We start from the raw sequence: 5,309 nt of genomic DNA, 5'->3' as shown, positions 1-5,309 counted from the left end.
TCCAAAGAAAACTTTAATCTGGTTGACAGAAGTATACAAAAATATGGGTGTCTGTGTGGTTTACTACAAATGTAGAAATGTCGAAATACAATGTTACAATATTATATAACATTGTTGAATTAAGATATACATCTTTGCAAGTCACTGTTCTTATAAAATATACATTTCGTGAAACAGTAATATAAATTAATGACACAGTTACAATAAAATTGTGCTGGTAAAAATGGCGTCGTTAAAGTTAAACACCATAATCCATGCTTATTGATGAACAATCAAGTACTTTAAGAAAACACAAATAAAGATATTACAAATAGCATTCTAAAATGTGACAACAACAGTAGTTTCAGTAAGTTTACATGGTAGCTATCACACCAAATACAACTGCAATAGTGAAACTGCTGAGTCATACAGCTAGTAGTAATAACATAACGATAACAACAATAATTACGGAGCCCCGCACATGACATTCAGGAAAAAAACAAAAAAAAAAAAAAAACACAGTAGGCTAAATCGTGCACGCTTTATAAAACGCTTTACTAAGTCGTTACCTCAATTTATAAATCGTACGCACGACATACTAATTTGCATGATTTAGTAAATCGAGCCTAAACTGGTGGGTATCAATTATAATTTCTTTTTGGGGTAGGCTCCACCCCTGCCTTCATCTTCAGGCAGGATCAGCCGAACCTGCATCCCTAGGATTTGGACTAATGACGGGGCCTACGCCAAATAATTTTTCTATACAACTAAACATGAATCATTGTAGCTCACTACCATCTGTTAATACCTTACCCAATAAATACCACGCAAAGGTCCACCTGCCCTCTTGAGTCTTTCTGGTAGAAATAAACGTTCAGTGAAGTAATTTGCATTGTCGCCCTCTGCTGGTAGACTCATTTAAAACATCTCTTTTTAAACTTAGAAAAAGGTTTTACAATTAAAAAAAGTAAAAGAATCACATTTTCCCATTATAATAAACGAAACGGTCTACCTTAATAAATCTCTTAATTACTCTGTGTATATGGTTTGTTGATTACAATGTTCTAGTTCTAGTTTTGTCTCTTTTGTCACACTCTTACCGTGTATACAGTCTTACACCATCTACATTGTGATCAAGCAGTGCATTATCTAGCGAATCCAAAACTACTCCAAATTGCCAACGGTGATTTTAGGCACTTATTTTCATCTATAAAATTGAGTCTTAAAAATATACAGCAAGTTCAGATCCTGTAATAATGTAAATCTGATGACATACATAGTTCAAAAGAACAGACCAAAAACAGACACCAAAAAAAAAAAAACAAGAAACTGCTGTGAAGTCACACACACATGTCAGTGTGATCGCTGTGTGTCTCTGTGTCTTCAGTCTCTGTAGCTCCTTATTCACCATCAGCTGATCCTGAGGAAACTGAACTGACGTCTAATTACTGAGAGTCCTACCCTAAAACACACAGACAGTCACATTTGAGTATGAGACATTACTGTTGTCACATCACATCAGGAGATCATTTCAGAACAAACAGCCAGAGATATTAGTATATTCATATTAGTCAGAGATATGAACGAAAAACTGCATTGAGACACTGTAAGAGATGAAAATATTCATATAATTATTAGGGCTGTGAATTTTAGCATGTTAATTAAATTAATTAATTACGAAAAAAATAATTTAAAGTTAGCCTATAGAATGCAGTTAGAATGTCCATAAAACACAAGATATGAAAGGCAAAGTGCAATCAGTTTGAATCCTTTGAAGCGTACAACAACATCTGTAAGAACGTCTGCTAAATTCAAATGTGATTTTGCGCTTTGGCTAGCGCTGAGCCAGAGATGCACGTGCTCAGTGCTTTTTATATCACAACTATTCAGTGTTTTCAACCACATAAAGTTTATTTTAAGTTACAGACATTTAAATCGACATTAAATAGGCTACTAGCCAAAAATACATTTTGTTAAATACACTCTGTTTATGGAAAGCGATAATAATAGGCTAATCCTTTTTTTTTTTTCAGTTAAAATCTGACGACGTGTTTTAAAAGACAAAACGCATTCAAATATTTGACAATAGGCGCCGATTTATGTTTCTACCGGTTGGTGTCCACACTCCATAACCGAGCGCGCATACGTAATATCTGAGCCAGAGTAGAGCCATGAGGACACAATATTTGAGAGAGTTTTGTGGAGAGATTCGTGCTGCACATTACATTGATGCGCTTTTGCATTAATGTGTTACACTGATGCGCGCTCGACGTGTCGTTAAAAAAAATGCCATAGTAACTGCCTCAAGTGAACTAGCCTATAAAAATGAAAAGAACGTCAAGTCTGAAAACTGCAGTCGTTTTTTATTGGTTAAAATGAATGGAGAATATCTCATATTTTTCCGTGGGTGATCAGCGCCTATATATCCTATAGTTCATGAAAGGCTATAGTCAACAAGTTTGTGAATGTTTTGAATAAAAAAGGAAAAACTAAATAAAAGTGATACATCTGTCATACAGCGCTATCTCCCCCCACATTAATAATAAATGTAGCTACATATACTGTGAATTAATTTAACAAACGTAGTAACCTAGCTTTCTTGGTAGCATTCAGTAAATTAACATTTCTAAGAAAATGGTTCATAAAACATCAGTTGACCATATGTTTACTTTCAATTTCATATTTCCATATAGTTCACCCAAAAACTAAAATTCAGTCATTATTTACTCAACCTCATGGTCCAAAAGTTCATGTAATAAATTCATGTTGAATCAAACAAAATATTTCTTTCTGATTCTACTTTTTGAAATGTCTATGTAATGCTTTACACAATAATGACTTCAAATGATCTTTTGGGGATAATTTCTCAGCCAAATTTGATGTACGATAAATTTGCGATTAATTAGATCAATTAATAGCCACATCATGTAATTAATTAGAATAAAAATTGTATTCGCTTCCCAGCCCTAATAATTATATAACATATTTACATCAAAGAATTAAACTCTTGTTAAACACAGTTTAAGGAGACTAAAGTGGAGCTGATTAACACACATATGAGGCCTGTTTAAATGCCTTAAAAAAATACTCACAATATCTTAGGTCCTCCAGTTTATAATGTGGATCATTCCTTAGATCAGAGAGCAACTCCACTCCTGATTGTTCTAGATTATTCCCAGATAGATTCAGTTCTCTCAGGTGTGAGGGGTTTGATCTTAGAGCTGAAGCCAGAGCAGCACAATCTTCATCTGTAATATCACAATCTCTCAACCTGTAGAGAACAATGACACACTCTTCACTCTCTCAGTTCAGATCAGATCAGTTTAGCAGGTACAAAAAATAATCTCACAGCAGCAGAAAAAGGCTGAACACTTCAAATATATTTTACATTGTGTTTCATGTCTGAGAGTCAAATATGATTGTACCAAAGTCTCTCCAGTTTACAGTGAGGATCCTCCAGTACAGCAGAGAGAAGAGACACTGAATCTCCTATTATATTCTCAGACAGATTCAGTTCTCTCAGGTGTGAGGGGTTTGATCTCAATAAACTACACAACTTTTTAAAACAATAAATTAAAAACATGCATTCTCATGCATCAAATGACTCGCTGCTGTAAAGCTCTTCCCACGCTCGAAACACACGTGATCCCGCACAACATCATGTAGTTTTTGGTGCTGTTTCAGAGAGTCTGGTCGTGAAAAACTCTTTTCACACAAAGGGCACTTATGGAGCCTCTCGTCCGTATGCACCGTCAGGTGGCTTTTAAGAATTGATGACAATGTAAATTTCTTACCACACTGATCACAATTATATGTTTTTTCTCCAGAGTGATGATGCATAACAGAGACCTGAAGCTCTTCCCACACTGATGGCATGTGTGCGGCTTCTCTCCAGTGTGAATCCTCATGTGTTTGGTGGACTTTCTCTTTGAATCCATATACATGTGAACGGTCTTTCTTCAGAGTGACTTTTCAGGCGCTTTTTGAGATGTTCACTTGTGATGAAGGTATTGCTACACTCCACACAAGCATGAGTTTTCACAGAAGAATGGATCTTCTGGTGCTTTCTGCAATTGGCCAGCCGTGAAAAACTCTTTCCACACACCGGACACAAGTACAGCCTCTCGACTGTGTGAACTGTCAGGTGTTTGTTGAGATATGATGAGGATCTAAACTTCTTGCCACACTGATCACAGCTGAATGGTTTTTCATGACACCACTGATGACGACTAAGATGAATCATTTGTGATCTTCATTTGTGTTCCAAAGATGAATGAAAGTCGTACGGGTTTTTAACAACATTAGGGTGAGTAATTAATGAGTAATTAATCATTTTACCACATCATGAACATTTTGTTGTGATTGAAGTTGTGGTGGTGTGTTATCCTCTTGTGCCAGACCATACTGGCTTAAAGAATTAAAGGTGGCGGCAGCGGCTGATTAAGTATTATTATAATACTATTTTATAAATACAGAGGTAAATTATGTTATGTTGCAAACAAACCACTCACATCGCTTCACAAAATTGAGGGTAAACCACTGGAGTCACATGAATTACTTTAATGTCTTTATAGCTTTCTGGACCTTAAATGTGCAAGTTGCATAGCTGCCTTTGGAGGGACAGAGAGCTCTCAGATTTCATTCAAAATATATTCATTTGTGTTCTGAAAATGAACAAATGCTTTACAAGTGAGAAATGACATGATGGTGAATAATTAATGAAGAATTTTCATTTTTGGGTAAACTATAAATTTTAAGTCATGCAGTTGTGTATTTCTTTTTGGTGTGAAGGGCGATGGTGGCTGATATGTTTCAAGAAATTTAAAACTATGTAATTTCATGTCCATTCAAGAAAAAGTATTTTGTAAATAAAATATGAATTCAAAATAATAGAAAATACACTGCTTTGTCTTTTTCCATGCAAATTTAAAAAATGTTATATATTAAATTTTGTTTTTCAAAACTAAGAAGAGTCTATTTATTTATTGTTTTGTGAAATAATAGGTGAAATAAGTTATGCATTATACAACATTTTATGCAGTTAAAAATGTTTAAAGCAGATGCAGTTAATAGTTTAAATTTAAAAGCTGCCAAGCATTAATATAAACAAATATAGCAAATACATACTTTCAAGTAGTTTAAAAAATAAAATACAGCAAATTAAAAAAAAAAAATAGTTATTTACTGTAATCAGAGTACAGTAAAATTCTGTAAATTAAATTACAGTAATGCTACTGTAAAAATGACAATAACTGGCTGGCAACCCTGCTGCCAGTATTTTACTGTAAAATTTACAGTTAATTTTTAACAGTGTTTTACAGAAACGTTAT

General features: G+C 34.2%; 1 long non-coding RNA gene across 1 annotated transcript; it reads right to left on the bottom strand.

The window, feature by feature from the left end:
- On the bottom strand, positions 1–5,309 carry LOC127495429 (uncharacterized). Its single transcript, XR_007925120.1, has 2 exons — positions 3,072–5,309; positions 1–1,441 (listed from the first exon to the last, which is right to left on the bottom strand). It is a non-coding gene; the product is annotated as an uncharacterized LOC127495429 (long non-coding RNA).

This window comes from Ctenopharyngodon idella, chromosome 15, assembly GCF_019924925.1.
Source record: "Ctenopharyngodon idella isolate HZGC_01 chromosome 15, HZGC01, whole genome shotgun sequence".
Classification (NCBI taxonomy): Eukaryota; Metazoa; Chordata; class Actinopteri; order Cypriniformes; family Xenocyprididae; genus Ctenopharyngodon; species Ctenopharyngodon idella.
The sequence above is the reverse complement of the archived record's forward strand: the minus strand, read 5'-3'. Positions and strand labels throughout refer to the sequence as shown.